This window comes from Drosophila suzukii, unplaced genomic scaffold (assembly GCF_043229965.1).
Source record: "Drosophila suzukii unplaced genomic scaffold, CBGP_Dsuzu_IsoJpt1.0 scf_9, whole genome shotgun sequence".
In the NCBI taxonomy this organism is placed as follows: domain Eukaryota; kingdom Metazoa; phylum Arthropoda; class Insecta; order Diptera; family Drosophilidae; genus Drosophila; species Drosophila suzukii.
Genome location: NW_027255941.1, coordinates 1,116,314 through 1,136,399, shown reverse-complemented (window position 1 = coordinate 1,136,399; position 20,086 = coordinate 1,116,314). Strand labels below are relative to the sequence as shown.

At 41.0% G+C, this 20,086-nt stretch overlaps 1 long non-coding RNA gene across 2 annotated transcripts; it reads right to left on the bottom strand.

Annotated features, from left to right (window-relative positions):
* Nucleotides 1-8,767: 8,767 nt before the first annotated feature.
* On the bottom strand, nt 8,768-19,372 carry LOC139355143 (uncharacterized). 2 transcript variants are annotated; one of them, XR_011605870.1, is made up of 3 exons: nt 19,333-19,372; nt 19,156-19,271; nt 8,768-10,214 (listed from the first exon to the last, which is right to left on the bottom strand). It is a non-coding gene; the product is annotated as an uncharacterized lncRNA (long non-coding RNA). The 2 variants fall into 2 exon arrangements; XR_011605869.1 differs by lacking the exon at nt 8,768-10,214 and having other exon boundaries at nt 19,039-19,271.
* Between the last annotated feature and the right edge of the window lie 714 nt (nt 19,373-20,086).

Sequence of the window (20,086 nt, the reverse complement as noted above, 5' to 3'; positions counted from 1 at the left end):
ATTACGCCCACAACCATTTTTATTTTAGTTAAACGATATGTAAACCTACTTACACCCTTACACACAGAAGAAAAATATTGCAAAAAATGACCATTTTGTACACAAATAAAAATTGCCCACACTTTGGTGCTATTTTTGTTGCCGCAACTGTATATCGCCCTCCCTTCCTTTGACCGTTCTGTTGCCAACCAAAATCATATTTAATCAAACGGTCCTTTGGTGTTTAGGGGTGTTAGGGTATCATATTATGCCGAGTCAAATATTCGAGGAATTAGAACATTATAATTTTTTTATTTAAAAACAAGGAAGAACGCTATAGTCGAGTACCTCGACTATCAGATACCCGTTACTCAGCTAAAGGGACAAAAGGGAAATGCGCCACCTACCCCTGATCTCAATATATGGTTATGTGGGCGATAGACAGATTTAAGCGTTATGGGCGTTAGAGTGGGCGTAGCACGCTGCTGAAACAAACTTGCGCTGCGTAAGAAGCTCAGGAATCTGCATGCCATAACAGTAGCCTAGCTCTTATAGTTTCCGAGATCTCAGCGTTCATCCGGAAGGACGGACCGACGGACATGGCTAGATCGACTCGGCTAGTGATCCTGATCAAGAGTATATATACTGGCCATTTATCTGAGGTCGAAAACGCTTCCTTCTGCCTGTTACATACTTTCCGACGAATCTAGTATACCCTTTTACTGTACGAGTAACGGGTATAAAAATCCTAGTCTAAAACTAAAAAAAATGTATAAGCTATAAAAATGTATAAGCTATGAAACTAGCTAGGTAAAGCGAACAAAATTCATAAAACGAGTGTTTCGTTTGCGAGGTCGATACCTCCGCTGATCAATCGAGCTGTCAGAACTGCTCGAATACACAGTAAAAGTCAAATATTGATTGACAGCAAAAATATGAACAAACGTAAATTTGAATAAATAAAAATCAAATAAATTCGTAAACAAAAGAAGCAAAAGACATAAATATCATAAATTAATTTAACATCGGACATAAATATTCCCCCTCTGACAAACCTAACAGAGATAAGAAAAGTGCATAGAGAAAAAAAATTAAATGCAATTGCATGCACCACTTGCAGACAGCGGCTAGCCAATCGTACGACCTTCGCGACAATGCCTATAATCCGAGCCGCCTGCTTCGCGCTTTACAATTGCGGAGCATGTTAGCTATGCCTTTCATCGTGGTCAGTGAATCTTTATGTAAATAAAATCCATTGCATATCCAATGCGAATTATGGCAAGCTGATCTGTCTGATGAGTAATTAGGTTACTCCTGTTATATTTAAATTTTTAAATTTTGGTTCATTAATTGTGGTCAGGCAGCGAAATTATAACAAAAATCACAAAACCTGGAGTTCCTATGCGTTTAATGACCAAACCTATAGAGTTAAAATGAAAGGGTATAATAGTTGGGCTTTTCTTCCTCTTCTTAAAATTTTTGGTCAAGCGTGGACGAATGACTCATCTCTTTGGACACTGTCTCTTCGTTTCCGAAGCGCTTGAGTGAAATTCTAAGTGAGGTTCGAAGCTGGATTAAGTGAAATTATCTGATCTGTCTGATGAGTAATTAGGTTGCTCCTGTTATATTTAAATTTTTGATTTTTGGTTCATTAACCGTGGTCAGGCAGCGAAATTATAACAAAAACAAGGAAGAACGCTATAGTCGAGTACCTCGACTATCAGATACCCTTTACTCAGCTAAATGGAGATATGCAAGCAGCAAAGCGAGATTAAAATGCGCCACCTACCGGCGGTAAACAGATTTAAGCGTTATGGGCGTTAGAGTGGGCGTGGCAATTTTTTTTGGATAAGTCGATAGGTATTGACGAGACCAATACATTTCAGTTAAAATTTTTTATCTAGCATGAAAATTGTGGGCGTCACAGGTTTGGGCGGTTTGTGTGCGTTAAAGAGGGCGTGGCAAACTTTTTTTGGATCAATCGATAGGTATTGATGAGAACAATACATTTCAGTTAAAATTTTTATTCTAGCATCAAAACTGTAGGAGCCACAGTTTTGGGCAGTTTGTGGGCGTTAGAGTGGGCACTCTTCTGAAACAAACTTGCGCTGCGTAAGAAGCTCAGGAATCGCACGCCATATCTCGATAGCCTAGCTCCCATAGTTTCTGAGATCTCAGCGTTCATCCGGACGGACAGACAGACGGACAGACGGACATGGCTAGATCGACTCGGCTAGTGATAATGATCAAGAATATATATACTTTATGGGGTCGGAAACGCTACCTTTTGCCGGTTACATACTTTTCAACGAACCTAGTATACCCTTTTACTCTACGAGTAACGGGTAAAAATACATTTCAGTTTAAATTTTTATTCTAGCATCATAACTGCAGGAGCCACAGTTTTGTGCAATGTGTGGGCTTTAAAGTGGGCGTGGTACCCTGCTGAAACAAACTTGCGCTGCACAAGAAGCTCAGGAATCTGTATGCCAAATCCCAATAGCCTAGCTTTTATAGTTTCCCAGATCTCAGCGTTTATACGGACATGGCTAGATCGACTCGGCTAGTGATCCTGATGAAGAATATATATACTTTGTGGGGTCGGAAACACTTCCATCTGCCTGTTACATACTTTCCGACGAATCTAGTATACCCTTTTACTGTACGAGTAACGGGTAAAAAAACGTTATAATCGAGTGCTTCGACTATCAGATACCCGTTACTCAGCTAACCAACTTTGAACTGTTGACCAATTTCTAACTACAATTTTACATTTAATATTTATTTTTTGTTTATTTATACATATTTGCTTTCAATTGTGTTATTTAGGCTTTCCATTAACGTACAATTATTTTTTAAGGGCCTTGTTTTTTCTTGGTTAATTTATTTTTAACCTTCGACGCATTTTTACTTGTATATTTGAATTTACATTTAAGAGCTGTGTATAGCCCCTTGCGGGATGTTTATTGACACAAAACATTTTATCCAGCCATTTAACTTTATTATTTTCAAACAAGGGAGAACGCTATAGTCGAGTACCTCGACTATCAGATACCCGTTACTAAGCTAAATAGAGATATGCAAGTAGCAAAGCGAGATTAAAATGCGCCACCTACCGGCGGTATACAGATTTAAGCGTTATGGGCGTTAGAGTGGGCGTGGCAAATTTTTTTTTGGACCAATCGATAGGTATTGACGAGACCAATACATTTCAGTTAAACTTTTTATTCTAGCATCAAATTTTTACTCTACGAGTAACGGGTATAAGTACTGGTAATGCATGGGGACAGCTTAAACGATATACATCGGTAGTAAAATAAATATAAAAGGAGAACGATATAAAGATATAATATATAGATAAAATTGGTATAAAAATATTGGATATAAATATGGTTTATATAAAAGTTAAATATAAATGCGGGCTCTTATGCGATGAGTTTGGATTCAAATAAATAAAATAATGAAATTAGAAACGACAAAACTTATAATTTTTTCTAGAACTAATGCAAAGGCGAATCAGATTTCTTTGGCAAAAATATGTGACACATGGCCACAAAACTTGAGCAGCAAAAAAACCACAAATAAATTTCTTTATATTTTCTTCGTTTATCTAAATAACTTTCTGCCACTTTTTTTTTTTGATTAACTTTAAACTTTTATTTCATGACTTGATTTATCAGTTACGCTAACATTAAAATAGTTATGGGTTCTTAAAATCGCATTCGTTTTTTCTTTATTTTTAATTTGGGATCTTTTCTTTATTATAGCATCACATATAGATGTATTAGGAACTCTTGTTCGCTCACTGAATTACTGCTGGAGTCCTCCTCGAAGAAAGAGCTTTCCTGAGACAGACCTGGAAATTTAGATAATATGTTTTTCTCTTTGGCACCAACGTACCCAGTAATTTACTTTTCTTTTAGTGCATTTAAAGGGGTAACAAAATGACACAAAAAAATGCGATCGAGTCTCCGGGCAGAAATCACAAAATCACTCAAAATTTTAAACCACTCAATTTGGCCTCTGCCTTTCCATCATCACTTTCGCTTGTTAATTTGTTTTTATTTTTATTTTTTCAAAGCATGGCATTGCAAGACTTCGGCGTTTTGGTGCGTTTTTCGGTTTTTCTTTCGCCAATATGCGCTCAATTATTATGCTATTGATTTTAGGTCGCAACTTAAGCGCTAAATTTTAGTCCACCGAACCCTATGCTTTAAAAACTTACCAGCTAGGACTTAGCACTGCGGTGGATATTTAAAACTGTAATAAAATGAATTTTAAGCTAAATTTTATTCCACCAAACCCTACGCCTTAAAAACTTAGTACACCGCTGGATATTTAAAACTGTTTTTCGTTTCGCTGAGTTGACGGGGATAACTTTTGCACAAAAATTAAATTTTGAAAATATGTTTTCATCCATCACAACTTACACCTTTGACGCCACGATTAGAACAGAATAATTTAGACGCCAAAAATGTGGCAGCAACCCATAGCCAAGTAGGTGATATAGAGAAGGGGAAAGGTCTGTTGCTCTCCTTTCCGCTTTTCCTTTGTCACATCCCGCACCGCAGAGCGACACCTAGATGGCGCTAACCATATTTTACATCTGGTTAACTACAAGCGCTACTGTGTAGGTACTCAACCCTTCCCACACACACGCAACAATAAACAAACCGAAGTTTGTATCTCACAACACACCTCGCTGCAACAACGGTCTTGCAGCTGGCCAAAACATTGACGAAATGTAATTAGCTGTAATACCCACAAACATTTGAACACACCGAAACTAACCCACTCTTATACTCTTCCAGGTCCCAGGATGCCATCGGTTATGTTGTGGGCTTCGAGGGGTGAAACCGAAACCTCAGCGCTCCCTCCCATCCTAAGCAGCCGTAGACGATCATCGACATCTTTACCTCCCCTATTACATTTATTAATTACAGCTATTAACAGGTTAATTTTGCTCCCAGGAAGGGGACTCATAACGCCCGATATAAATTGGATTTTAGGATGTCTGCTTCTTTCGGTCCCTACCTAGGAGTTCTCTCTTCAGCCGATCCAAATCTCCGTGGGATTCACAAGTATCAGCAATACAATTGCGATTATGTTCGCATTATTCTATTGTTCTTGTTTCATATAACGATCATACAAAAATGAATAAAATAAGGATGAGAAATCGATCGCAGTGAATTCAGGTCCTTGCGACAATAAATACGTATTACAAATATAATTTAAGTGAATAGATAAATATGGTGTAATTAATACAATAAATATGTTATTTCTATAATTTCCTTAACAATATAATGTTCGAATAAATAAATAAATGGACGACACAACATAAAAACAAATACTAAAAAAGAAAACCGTATTCCACTCTGGGCGGCCAATCTCATCCAGCTCCCTGGTGACGTAACTCCCCCACGTGGTACTGCGATCGACCGGGTCAAGTCCGCCAAACTCCGGACAAGATCACAATTCTTTTTCTGATTACTCCTTTTCCACGCAGATATTATTTCTTGGCCGGGATGATCTCAGTTAAAAATTTTATCTAGCATCAATCATTAGCTTCGCTCTTTCAGTGAACGGTCGTGTTTTTGTCTTGCGCTCCGAATTTTTGTTCCTTTTGTCCATAAACCATCGGGCTTAAATTCATATTTTCATACATCTGTATAACTTTTTATGTCCCTAACAACATCCGTTCGCTTCGCGAGTGCGTAGTGATTGTTTTGTGATTAAATTAACAAAATTAGTTTGCACGTCTAGTCTCTGTGCAGTGTTTGTTGTTATTGTTTTTTCAAATTGCCTTCTTCTTTTCTTTCTCTCCCGCACTGCCGCATAAAACTTGGTTTTTGGAACATCAAAAACTTACGCTCCCCCAGCTTACTCACTCCCGCTCATTCTCTCCCGCTCGCTAACTCTCTCTTGTACTTGTGAAGCTTTATTCTCTTGTCACTGCGGTTCGGAATATCGCGATAATGGCTGTCTGCAATTTAAAGAAATGCAAGTCGTTAATTTCGGCTGGACAACAGAGCATTTCGTGCCATTCGGGCCTGGTACGCGATACAATCGACATGAGAAGTGGCTTACGCTACTGCATTGAATGCATTGTTTATAAAACCCAGGTACTCTCTATAAGGCGGCTTACAAAAAGCACTGTTACGGAATTAATCCGGAACAGCCGTAGAAATACGGATCTGCTTGTGGCGCTTGAGTCGCAGCTCACTAGCCGTATGCTATCTGAGCCCGATTTCCCTAAGCGTAAAAAGATCGCGGACCACGGTAGCCGCTAGTGTAACTCTCTCTGGCGATCCGGGGTCTGCAGCACAGCAGTCGATCTCAGCCGCCGCACAAATGGTACTGAGATCGAAAGCTAAAAAAGATTCGCCAGAGAAATCTGTTATAAATAAAACAATAATAATTCCAAAGCCGCATGTTGACTTAACGTCCGGAGTACCGAATTAAACTGGTAGTGCAGCCGTAAATGCCGTCGTACCAAAACCTGTCCCATGCGTGGACATGTAGTGCGGGTCTTGGAATAGCTTGCAATTCAGGATTGATGAAACTCAGGCTTACATTTAGTTTTATATGTTTTGGCGGAGTCTAAATAGCATTCGCACAGCGAACACTGGCGGGTTTCCGCGCCTTCGGCATCATCCATATTGTATATAAAAACAAGGAAGAACGCTATAGTCGAGTACCTCGACTATCAGATACCCGTTACTCAGCTAAAGGGACAAAAGGGAAATGCGCCACCTACCCCTGATCTCAATATATGGTTATGTGGGCGATAGACAGATTTAAGCGTTATGGGCGTTAGAGTGGGCGTAGCACGCTGCTGAAACAAACTTGCGCTGCGTAAGAAGCTCAGGAATCTGCATGCCATAACAGTAGCCTAGCTCTTATAGTTTCCGAGATCTCAGCGTTCATCCGGAAGGACGGACCGACGGACATGGCTAGATCGACTCGGCTAGTGATCCTGATCAAGAGAGGTCGAAAACGCTTCCTTCTGCCTGTTACATACTTTCCGACGAATCTAGTATACCCTTTTACTGTACGAGTAACGGGTATAAAAATCCTAGTCTAAAACTAAAAAAAAATGTATAAGCTATACAAAAAATGTACTAATGTTAAAACTTATCTCTAAGTTTGAAACTAGCTAGGTAAAGCGAATAAAATTCATAAAACGAGTGTTTCGTTTGCAAGGTCGATGACCTCCGCTGATCAATCAGCTGTCCAACTCTCTGTCCAGAATTACTCAAGAACTGCTCGAATACACAGTAAAAGTCAAATATTGATTGACAGCAAAAATATGAACAAACATAAATTTGAATAAATAAAAATCAAATAAATTCGTAAACAAAAGAAGCAAAAGACATAAATATCATAAATTAATTTAACATCGGACATAAATATTCCCCCTCTGACAAACCTAACAGAGATAAGAAAAGTGCATAGAGAAAAAAAATTAAATGCAATTGCATGCACCACTTGCAGACAGCGGCTTGCCAATCGTACGACCTTCGCGACAATGCCTATAATCCGAGCCGCCTGCTTCGCGCTTTACAATTGCGGAGCATGTTAGCTATGCCTTTCATCGTGGTCAGTGAATCTTTATGTAAATAAAATCCATTGCATATCCAATGCGAATTATGGCAAGCTGATCTGTCTGATGAGTAATTAGGTTACTCCTGTTATATTTAAATTTTTAAATTTTGGTTCATTAATTGTGGTCAGGCAGCGAAATTATAACAAAAATCACAAAACCTGGAGTTCCTATGCGTTTAATGACCATAGATAGAGTTAAAATGAAAGGGTATAATAGTTGGGCTTTTCTTCCTCTTCTTAAAATTTTTGGTCAAGCGTGGACGAATGACTCATCTCTTTGGACACTGTCTCTTCGTTTCCGAAGCGCTTGAGTGAAATTCTAAGTGAGGTTCGAAGCTGGATTAAGTGAAATTATCTGATCTGTCTGATGAGTAATTAGGTTGCTCCTGTTATATTTAAATTTTTGATTTTTGGTTCATTAACCGTGGTCAGGCAGCGAAATTATAACAAAAACAAGGAAGAACGCTATAGTCGAGTACCTCGACTATCAGATACCCTTTACTCAGCTAAATGGAGATATGCAAGCAGCAAAGCGAGATTAAAATGCGCCACCTACCGGCGGTAAACAGATTTAAGCGTTATGGGCGTTAGAGTGGGCGTGGCAATTTTTTTTGGATAAGTCGATAGGTATTGACGAGACCAATACATTTCAGCTAAAATTTTTTATCTAGCATGAAAATTGTGGGCGTCACAGGTTTGGGCGGTTTGTGTGCGTTAAAGAGGGCGTGGCAAACTTTTTTTGGATCAATCGATAGGTATTGATGAGAACAATACATTTCAGTTAAAATTTTTATTCTAGCATCAAAACTGTAGGAGCCACAGTTTTGGGCAGTTTGTGGGCGTTAGAGTGGGCACTCTTCTGAAACAAACTTGCGCTGCGTAAGAAGCTCAGGAATCTGCACGCCATATCTCAATAGCCTAGCTCCCATAGTTTCTGAGATCTCAGCGTTCATCCGGAGGGACAGACAGACGGACATGGCTAGATCGACTCGGCTAGTGATCCTGATCAAGAATATATATACTTTATGGGGTCGGATACGCTTCCTTCTGCCTGTTACATACTTTCCGACGAACCTAGTATACCCTTTTACTCTACGAGTAACGGGTAAAAATACATTTCAGTTTAAATTTTTATTCTAGCATCATAACTGCAGGAGCCACAGTTTTGTGCAATGTGTGGGCTTTAAAGTGGGCGTGGTACCCTGCTGAAACAAACTTGCGCTGCACAAGAAGCTCAGGAATCTGTATGCCAAATCCCAATAGCCTAGCTTTTATAGTTTCCCAGATCTCAGCGTTTATACGGACATGGCTAGATCGACTCGGCTAGTGATCCTGATGAAGAATATATATACTTTGTGGGGTCGGAAACACTTCCATCTGCCTGTTACATACTTTCCGACGAATCTAGTATACCCTTTTACTGTACGAGTAACGGGTAAAAAAACGTTATAATCGAGTGCTTCGACTATCAGATACCCGTTACTCAGCTAACCAACTTTGAACTGTTGACCAATTTCTAACTACAATTTTACATTTAATATTTATTTTTTGTTTATTTATACATATTTGCTTTCAATTGTGTTATTTAGGCTTTCCATTAACGTACAATTATTTTTTAAGGGCCTTGTTTTTTCTTGGTTAATTTATTTTTAACCTTCGACGCATTTTTACTTGTATATTTGAATTTACATTTAAGAGCTGTGTATAGCACCTTGCGGGATGTTTATTGACACAAAACATTTTATCCAGCCATTTAACTTTATTATTTTCAAACAAGGAAGAACGCTATAGTCGAGTACCTCGACTATCAGATACCCGTTACTGAGCTAAATAGAGATATGCAAGTAGCAAAGCGAGATTAAAATGCGCCACCTACCGGCGGTATACAGATTTAAGCGTTATGGGCGTTAGAGTGGGCGTGGCAAATTTTTTTTTGGACCAATCGATAGGTATTGACGAGACCAATACATTTCAGTTAAACTTTTTATTCTAGCATCAAATTTTTACTCTACGAGAAACGGGTATAAGTACTGGTAATGCATGGGGACAGCTTAAACGATATACATCGGTATAAATCAAAACGTAGTAAAATAAATATAAAAGGAGAACGATATAAAGATATAATATATAGATAAAATTGGTATAAAAATATTGGATATAAATATGGTTTATATAAAAGTTAAATATAAATGCGGGCTCTTATGCGATGAGTTTGGATTCAAATAAATAAAATAATGAAATTAGAAACGACAAAACTTATAATTTTTTCTAGAACTAATGCAAAGGCGAATCAGATTTCTTTGGCAAAAATATGTGACACATGGCCACAAAACTTGAGCAGCAAAAAAAACACAAATAAATTTCTTTATACTTTCTTCGTTTATCTAAATAACTTTCTGGCACTTTTTTTTTTTGATTAACTTTAAACTTTTATTTCATGACTTGATTTATCAGTTACGCTAACATTAAAATAGTTATGGGTTCTTAAAATCGCATTCGTTTTTTCTTTATTTTTAACTTGGGATCTTTTCTTTATTAAAGCATCACATATAGATGTATTAGGAACTCTTGTTCGCTCACTGAATTACTGCTGGAGTCCTCCTCGAAGAAAGAGCTTTCCTGAGACAAACCTGGAAATTTAGATAATATGTTTTTCTTTTTAGCACCAACGTACCCAGTTATTTATTTTTCTTTTAATGCATTTAAAGGGGTAACAAAATGACACAAAAAAATGCGATCGAGTCTCCGGGCAGAAATCACAAAATCACTCAAAATTTTAAACCACTCAATTTGGCCCCTGCCTTTCCATCATCACTTTCGCTCGTTAATTTGTTTTTATTTTTTTTTTTCAAAAGCATGGCATTGCAAGACTTCGGCGTTTTGGTGCGTTCTTCGGTTTTTCTTTCGCCAATATGCGCTCAATTATTATGCTATTGATTTTCGGTCGCAACTTAAGCGCTAAATTTTAGTCCACCAAACCCTATGCTTTAAAAACTTACCAGCTAGGACTTAGCACTGCGGTGGATATTTGAAACTGTAATAAAATGAATTTTAAGCTAAATTTTATTCCACCAAACCCTACGCCTTAAAAACTTAGCACACCGCTGGATATTTAAAACTGGCGGTAACCCATAGCCAAGTAGGTGATATAGAGAAGGGGAAAGTTGACAGAAAGGTCTGTTGCTCTCCTTGCCGCTTTTCCTTTGTCACATCCCGCACCGCAGAGCGACACCTAGATGGCGCTAACCATATTTTACATCTGGTTAACTACAAGCGCTACTGTGTAGGTACTCAACCCTTCCCACACACACGCAACAATAAACAAACCGAAGTTTGTATCTCACAACACACCTCGCTGCAACAACGGTCTTGCAGCTGGCCAAAACATTGACGAAATGTAATTAGCTGTAATACCCACAAACATTTGAACACACCGAAACTAACCCACTCTTATACTCTTCCAGGTCCCAGGATGCCATCGGTTATGTTGCGGGCTTCGAGGGGTGAAACCGAAACCACAGCGCTCCCTCCCATCCTAAGCAGCCGTAGACGATCATCGACATCTTTACCTCCCCTATTACATTTATTAATTACAGCTATTAACAGGTTAATTTTGCTCCCAGGAAGGGGACTCATAACGCCCGATATAAATTGGATTTTAGGATGTCTGCTTCTTTCGGTCCCTACCTAGGAGTTCTCTCTTCAGCCGATCCAAATCTCCGTGGGATTCACAAGTATCAGCAATACAATTGCGATTATGTTCGCATTATTCTATTGTTCTTGTTTCATATAACGATCATACAAAAATGAATAAAATAAGGATGAGAAATCGATCGCAGTGAATTCAGGTCCTTGCGACAATAAATACGTATTACAAATATAATTCAAGTGAATAGATAAATATGGTGTAATTAATACAATAAATATGTTATTTCTATAAGTGATTAATTTCCTCAACAAATATAATGTTCGAATAAATAAATAAATGGACGACACAACATAAAAACAAATACTAAAAAAGAAAACCGTATTCCACTCTGGGCGGCCAATCTCATCCAGCTCCCTGGTGACGTAACTCCCCCAAGTGGTACTGCGATCGACCGGGTCAAGTCCGCCAAACTCCGGACAAGATCACAATTCTTTTTCTGATTACTCCTTTTCCACGCAGATATTATTTCTTGGCCGGGATGATCTCAGTTAAAATTTTTATCTAGCATCAATCATTAGCTTCGCTCTTTCAGTGAACGGTCGTGTTTTTGTCTTGCGCTCCGAATTTTTGTTCCTTTTGTCCATAAACCATCGGCATAGAGTAATGAACTATATAGAGGCGCCAATTGCTCTGCCGCTCTCTTTAGATAATGAGGCTATGATGCCACATAGGCGAAAAATGCTTATTTCCCCTCTTTTTGACAAGTTCGATCGAACTTGTAATTCCTTCCCACCTCATTCTTCACCGCTCTTGCTCACTGTTTTGTTTTTGTTTTTAATCGAAATCCCTATTGCTGTTGCTTCGCACCTAAGTTAGCTTCAAACTTGGCCTTGAATTGGCTCTTAGCAGAGGTTGGGCAGAGGTTCGGGCAGAGCAATTGAAACCTCTATATAGATTCTTACTCTATGCCATCGGGCTTAAATTCATATTTTCATACATCTGTATAACTTTTTATGTCCCTAACAACATCCGTTCGCTTCGCGAGTGCGTAGTGATTGTTTTGTGTTTAAATTAACAAAATTAGTTTGCACGTCTAGTCTCTGTGCAGTGTTTGTTGTTATTGTTTTTTCAAATTGCCTTCTTCTTTTCTTTCTCTCCCGCACTGCCGCATAAAACTTGGTTTTTGGAACATCAAAAACTTACGCTCCCCCAGCTTACTCCCTCCCGCTCATTCTCTCCCGCTCGCTAACTCTCTCTTGTACTTGTGAAGCTTTATTCTCTTGTCACTGCGGTTCGGAATATCGCGATAATGGCTGTCTGCAATTTAAAGAAATGCAAGTCGTTAATTTCGGCTGGACAACAGAGCATTTCGTGCCATTCGGGCCTGGTACGCGATACAATCGACATGAGAAGTGGCTTACGCTACTGCATTGAATGCATTGTTTATAAAACCCAGGTACTCTCTATAAGGCGGCTTACAAAAAGCACTGTTACGGAATTAATCCGGAACAGCCGTAGAAATACGGATCTGCTTGTGGCGCTTGAGTCGAAGCTCACTAGCCGTATGCTATCTGAGCCCGATTTCCCTAAGCGTATAAAGATCGCGGACCACGGTAGCCGCTAGTGAAACTCTCTCTGGCGATCCGGGGTCTGCAGCACAGCAGTCGATCTCAGCCGCCGCACAAATGGTACTGAGATCGAAAGCTAAAAAAGATTCGCCCGAAAAATCTGTTATAAATAAAACAATAATAATTCCAACGCCGCATGTTGACTTAACGTCCGGCGTACCGAATTAAACTGGTAGTGCAGCCGTAAATGCCGTCGTACCAAAACCTGTCCCATGCGTGGTACATAAAACAGTCACCTGTGTACCGCAGCGGAAACGAATTTTTGTTTCTCGGCTGAATCCTGACCTTTCATCCCTGGACATTACGGCCTATATCCGTAACAAAGTTCAGATTGATGATCTAAAGGTTGAACGATTTAATTTTCCATATGCTAGGGAAGTATCATCATTTAAAATCGGTGTTTCCTGTGTTCATTTTGCAACTATGTGCTCAGCCAATTTTTGGTACGAAGCTAAAAAAGGAAAATTCGTTCAAAGAAACTTGGAAATCCCTTTTAAGAGCCATCCACATCTACACCCTCATCTATCTCAAAAAACTAGATTCTTTTCTTCAGCTTTCCTATCAGAATACAAGAGGTTTACAAAGTAAGTTGACCAAATTGTATACTGATAGTTTTTCCTTGTCTTCCCATCTTATTGTGTTGACAGAAACATGGTTAAAATCCGGAAATTCTAAGTTGCGAAGTTTTTCCAAGTAAGTACACAACTTACAGGCTTGATCGTCCGTTCCGACGTGGAGGTGGAGTTTTAATTGCAGTTGACTCAGAATTAACGTCGGAAGTAATAAAGTCCGACGAAATAAAGGAAATTGAATTTCTGTGTATAAAACTACCCCTTCCGGGTATTTCTATATACATAACATGTTCATATATTCCGCCGTCATCTGAATTCCCAATATAGGCGAATCATCTGTCCGCTATCCAGTTTATTTCAAGTAAACTATCAGATAGGTTTATTTTAGGTGACTTTAATATACCTAGGGCGACATGGTCCACCGTCGAAACCTCAAATATATAGTTACCTTCAACGCAGCATGACTTTCTTGACGGTTTGCTTGATATTTAATTGTCTCAAGTAAATCATGTTTTAAATGTATTAGGACGATTACTGGATCTATGCTTTCTTTCCAGCCCAAATTATGTCTGCATAGCTAGAACCTCTGCAATTACTTTACCAGAAGACCCATATCACCCAACGCTAGAGCCCACTATTGACACGGGTACAAAAGTGTATGAACTATCTAAAAATTCAGCTAAACGCATTCCCTGCTTTCGTAGAGCGAACTTTCCACTATTAATAGCCTTATAGCTTGCTCGGATTGGTCCAATCTGTACTTATGTACTAATATAAATGAAGCGGTTAATATATTTTATAATGTATTAAACGAAGTTTTTTATACATGCGTTCCTACGTATTATCCTAAAATTTCAAACCAACCTCCGTGGTTTAACAAAGAGCTGGCACGACATAAAAATTTAAAGTCTAGACTGTACAATAAGTTTAGAGCTGCCGGTTCACAAGCTGCCTTCTCCCGATACTTAAGTGCTCGGTCTGATTCCACCATGCTTAACGCCCAGTGTTATAAAAACTTTTTAGCTCGTTGCAAGACCCAGTTTACACTGGATCCAAAACAGTTTTATAATTTTGTCAAATGACTTGCTGGGCAAAGGCAGCTAGTGGGAGTGGACACCAGAGCACCAGAGGGCGTTTGAGAAAGTAGAGGCAAGACTCGTTGCAGACCCGGTGCTAGTATGCCCGGACTTCAGTAGAACGTTCACCCTGCAAACAGACGCCAGTGACTACGGCATCGCAGCAATACTGACCCAGGACACCGAAAAGGGCGAAAGAGTAATCTCCTATTCGAGCCGAACACTGAACGGCGCGAAAAAAACTATTTAACAACGGAAAAGAAGTGCTTGGAGATCGTCTGGGCGATCTGAAAGCTCAGGCCATATCTGGAAGGGTACCACTTTAAGGTAGTAGCCGATTTAGAAAGAATCGTCAGACTGATGTGGTCTACACCGATTTTAGTAAGGCGTTTGACTCTGTAAATTACCCGATTCTCGTCCGGAAATTGGACCTTTTAGAGTTTCCAGGTGATCTTCTTAGGGGGTTTTAAGTTATTTGAATGGCAGGATTCAAAGGATCATTTTTAAAAACTCTTTTTCATCCCTAATCCGAGTTACGTCAGGTGTACCACAAGGAAGTCATCTTGGTCCGCTCCTGTTTAAGAAGTCACGTGTACTTATGTACGCAGATGACGTTAAGTTGTGCCTGCAATATAATGACCCCGCACAAAGTTTAGCCTTACAATCGGATCTAAATGCATTTCAAACATGGTGCATGGATAATGAATTGAATTTAAATGGTTCTAAGTGTAAACTAATGACCTTTTTTCGTGTCAGCCCCCACTACTCAATTTATACTTTAAGTGGCTGTGCGTTAGATAGGATAACGCATGCTGACGACCTTGGAATCTATATGGATCCTAAACTTAGATTTTCTGCGCTCCTGTTTGGAGTCCCCAGTATGGGGTGCATATAGACCGGATTGAGTCTGTGCAAAAACATTTCTTAATATTTTCCTTACGGAGACTTAACTGGGATACAAGCCTAATACTATCATCCTACTCTAGTAGACTACTTCTAATTAACTTACCAGCATTAGCTAACCGTAGAACTATGCTTAATATTACGTTTATTAGAAATCTTATTCATGGTGATGTAGATAGTCCCGAGTTACTGGGTCGCCTGCATTTTAATGTGCCAAATAGATTCACTAGAAACTATATTCCTTTAGTATTAAATCACGGTATCTCTAATTATGCAATGCATGAACCTTTAAGAGTACTTTGCAATGATTTTAACAGACTATATCACCTAAGATCTACTACCGACTCACTTCCTATCTTTAAATCAAAAATACTATCCTCCCTAGTAACTAACTAGTTTTACTTGATGTATTTTGTCTATTCGTATTTTGACCTGTATTTTTAATTGTCTATTGTTACATTGTCTTTTTCTTTTTCCGCGATTTTGTTTACACGCTCCGCGCGTAACAAGCATTGCTTGGTGTCGTAGGGCCACTTGTTTGTACTGACCATAGTGCATCAACGTCCAAGATTATTAATTGTGGGCGCCACAGGTTTAGGCGGCTTGTGGGCGTTAGATTGGGCGTGGCATATTCGTGTTATAAACTTGGGCTGCGTACAAAGCTACGGAATCTAAACCTGAAATCCCAATTCGCTATCTTTGATTGTTTCCGAGATATCCGCGTTCATATTTGCAATTTCTAGAAGTTTGTGGGCGCTAAAGTGGGCGTGGCACCCTGCTGAAATAAACTTGCGTTACGTAAGAAGCTCAGGAGTCTGTGGCAAATCCCCATAGCCTAGCTCCTATAGTTTCCGAGATCACAGCGTTCATTCGGACGGACGGACAGACTCGGCTAGTGATCCTGATCAAGAATAAATATACTTTATGGGGTCGGAAAAGCTTCCTTCTACCTGTTACATACTTTCCCACGAATCTAGTATACCCTTTTACTCTACGAGTAACGGGTATAATAAGAAAAAAGATAGAAAAGAAAACACAAAACTATTAAAACACTATATAAACTATTGATACTCGCCGCTGAAAAAGTTTATAGTAGTCTATAAAGCTGTAGGATACTGCACGAATATTTATATATGTATGTTTATAAGAAAGGAACCGTGTCCCGACAAACTTACCCCCTCTTAAATCCTGGGAGATGAGATCTCGACTCTCCGGATCCTAAGCTTTGGGAAAATATTATATTGGAAATATATATATAAATATACGTGCACCAAAATACGGCTGTTCTTAAGTATACCAATTCACTCAAACACAAAATATATATAAATTATGCCAGAGGCATGCGATTTCTTTAACGACTGGTGGAGAGATTCGTCCTCTCTAATTGTCCATCAGGACTTTGTCTATTGATTCGGTTGGTTTAAATATATTTCAATGCATGTTTGAATGCTTCCAACGCGTTCGCTTACCAGGATGACATAAGAGTGATCGGTCGCACGCACAAAATAAACCTTAGAGAAGTTTTCCGTTGTCTGAGGGAAGCGAACCTGAGGCTGAATCCAGAAGAATGCCAATTCTTTAAGAAGGAACTGATGTACCTGGGACATCGAGTGACCAGCGAGGGAATAGGAACAGATCCGGAAAAAGTAGCCGCCATCGCTGAACTAGAACCGCCATCGACCGTCAAAGAGCTCCGGCAAAACCTAGGAGTAGCGTCATGGTACCGCCGGCTTGTACCACATTTTTCCAGAATCGTCAAATCGTCAAATGACTTGCTGGGCAAAGGCAGCTAGTGGGAGTGGACACCAGAGCACCAGAGGGCGTTTGAGAAAGTAGAGGCAAGACTCGTTGCAGACCCGGTGCTAGTATGCCCGGACTTCAGTAGAACGTTCACCCTGCAAACAGACGCCAGTGACTACGGCATCGCAGCAATACTGACCCAGGACACCGAAAAGGGCGAAAGAGTAATAGGAGTAATAGGAGAGTAATCTCCTATTCGAGCCGAACACTGAACGGCGCGAAAAAAAACTATTTAACAACGGAAAAGAAGTGCTTGGAGATCGTCTGGGCGATCTGAAAGCTCAGGCCATATCTGGAAGGGTACCACTTTAAGGAAGTAGCCGACCACCGACCACATGGCCCTGAAGTGGCTCAACAGCATTGAAAGCCCTTTAGGAAGGATCACCAAATGGGCCCTGGAGCTACAACAGTACGACTTTGAGATAGCGTACAGAGAGGGTCAGCTAAACGTGGTGGCCGACGCAATATCAAGACAACCACTATCAGAGACGCTACGAGGATTAAAAGAGGCATCGGCGAAAATAGTTTCAGGAGGCTGCAGCTGGATCAAGGACATGGGCGAAAAGATAAGGACCCAACCGCAGAAGTACCCGGACTATGTTATTGATGGTGAGACACTGGACACTGGAAAACCACGACGCACCATCGGCGGGATACTACTGGCCAGGCATGCGTAGAGATGCCCGAGCCCACGTAAGAAAATGCGAGATTTTGTATGCGGTTTAAGCCCAATCAAATGCAGGCGGCCGGGAGGATGTTGACCCATGTGACGGAGGAACCATGGGCCACGGTATGTGCAGACTTGGTTGGAGCCCTGCCAAGATCTAAGCACGGCAACCAAATGCTGCTGGTCATGATAGACAGATTTTCGAAATGGACGGAACTGGTGCCCCAGCGCAGTGCGACAGCAGAGTCGCTCAAGAAGGCGTTTAGAGAGCGCATAATCGCAAGGTACGGGGTCCCGAAGGGGTCATAACGGACAACGCAGTACAGTTTGCAAGCCGTATCTTCAAAAGTTTCCTGGCTGAGATGGGTATCAGAAAACAATTCACCACACCATACACACCCCAAGAGAATCCGACCGAACGAGCAAACAGAACAGTCAAAACCATGATTGCGCAATTCGCAGGGCAGGACCAGAGAAACTGGGACGAGAAGTGGCCGGAGAATATGCTAGCAATAAACGCGAGCACATCAGAATCCACCGGCCATACACCGGCGTTTCTTCCCAAGCAGCCTATAGGATAAGGAAACCCTAGGCACTGGACGAGCTACGGAGACCCCGGAGGAAAACGCCAGCAAGCTAAGGAGGTTTTTGAAATCGTAAGGCGAAATATAGAAAAGGCATCCCAGGACCAAGCCAGCCCACAAGGACATGGATAAGGATTTCACATTGATCCAGACTGCGAGGCCACAGTATTTTGCGTCAGGCCTAAGCGAGAGTCATCCACACGCCACGCAGAAAGGACAAGGGACGTGGATAGGGAAGGTTAGTGATCCGGACCGAGAGGCAACAGGATTCAGCGTCGAGCATTTGCCAAAGTCATCCGTGATTACGCCAGGCGGAAGAGAGGCAACAGGATTCAGCGTCGAGCATTTGCCAAAGTCATCCGTGATTACGCCAGGCGGAAGAGGACGACACAAAGACACGAGTAACTATAAGGGATTCACCCGCAAGGCAACAGGTTTCAGCGCCGGGCGCGAGTCAGAGTCAACTGATCACGCCACGTAGAAGCGAGTATACGCGGAGGGAGACAAGCCGGACGTGCTCATTTAGTTGTTATCCTAGGAAAGGGGGTAGACGGTGCAGAATCAGAACTACACCGTATCCAGCTGGTCACAAAAGACAGAAACACGCATCGCACCAACAGTTAACGGAAAAAAAATGGCAAACCCTGAATGAAAGAGAAGTAAATGCCGCTTCAACCAAAAGTGCAACTCACCACGGGCAGAAAATCCCCGCTGTAAACGAAGGCAAAACGTTATTCAAAACCGCTAGGGCCATTGTACTTTGAATCAAGGACAACGAACGGCATAGGCTGGTTGGAGCTGAGAAAAACTGGAAAAGAAAGACATATCAACAAAAAGCTGTGCGGGCAGATCGAAAGTTGCAAAATCACCATGAGCCAGAGAAGGGGGCGCCTCGATAGGCGATCGATTGGCACTGGACGATAGTGCGATCGATGGGCACACGCAAAATGGAAATATCGGCAAAAGGTGAAAATATCGCAACGGGCAGGTGGCAACGCTTCACAGTCGGTATCGGTAGTCGATGAAACATCGATGACGCACGGATAGTGTGACTAAAAAGCGGAACCATGGACAGGATTAGGACGCAGCAATGAGCAGCGTGCTGGGGATCGATAGCCCATGAGTATCGATGTCCCAGTGGAAACATGTGAAATATCGGCGCGGAAGATTTGAAGTTGCTACAAGGAGGATGACCAGCGCTGCAGAAACTCAATGGAGTTAAAACAAATCTGAGCAGCAGCAGCAACAGATGGCCGGCCGCTTACCAGATACGCGGCAAATTCGCGTAGTAACGGCTCGGCGAGAAGCGGTTGGAGAAGAAGAAAGCTTGGCGACCAATATGGGAGAATAAGAGAGTTTGGAGACCAAGGATGGAGAATAAAAGGCCAGGGATGGAATATGAGAAAGTTTGGAGACCAAGGAGCGGAGAATGAGACAGTGGAGACTTGGCGGGCAGAGCAAGAGTGCCGTGTGCAAAAGGGGATAAAGGAACTCCACCGGTCTTTGGACTCTGCCGTGAACTTTGGACCGGGAGAAGAAGTGCCAAGTCTCGGCAGCGGAACGGCACACAGGCGTGCCACATGCATCACGGGTACCAGCGGGACGGCAGCAATGGGCAGAACC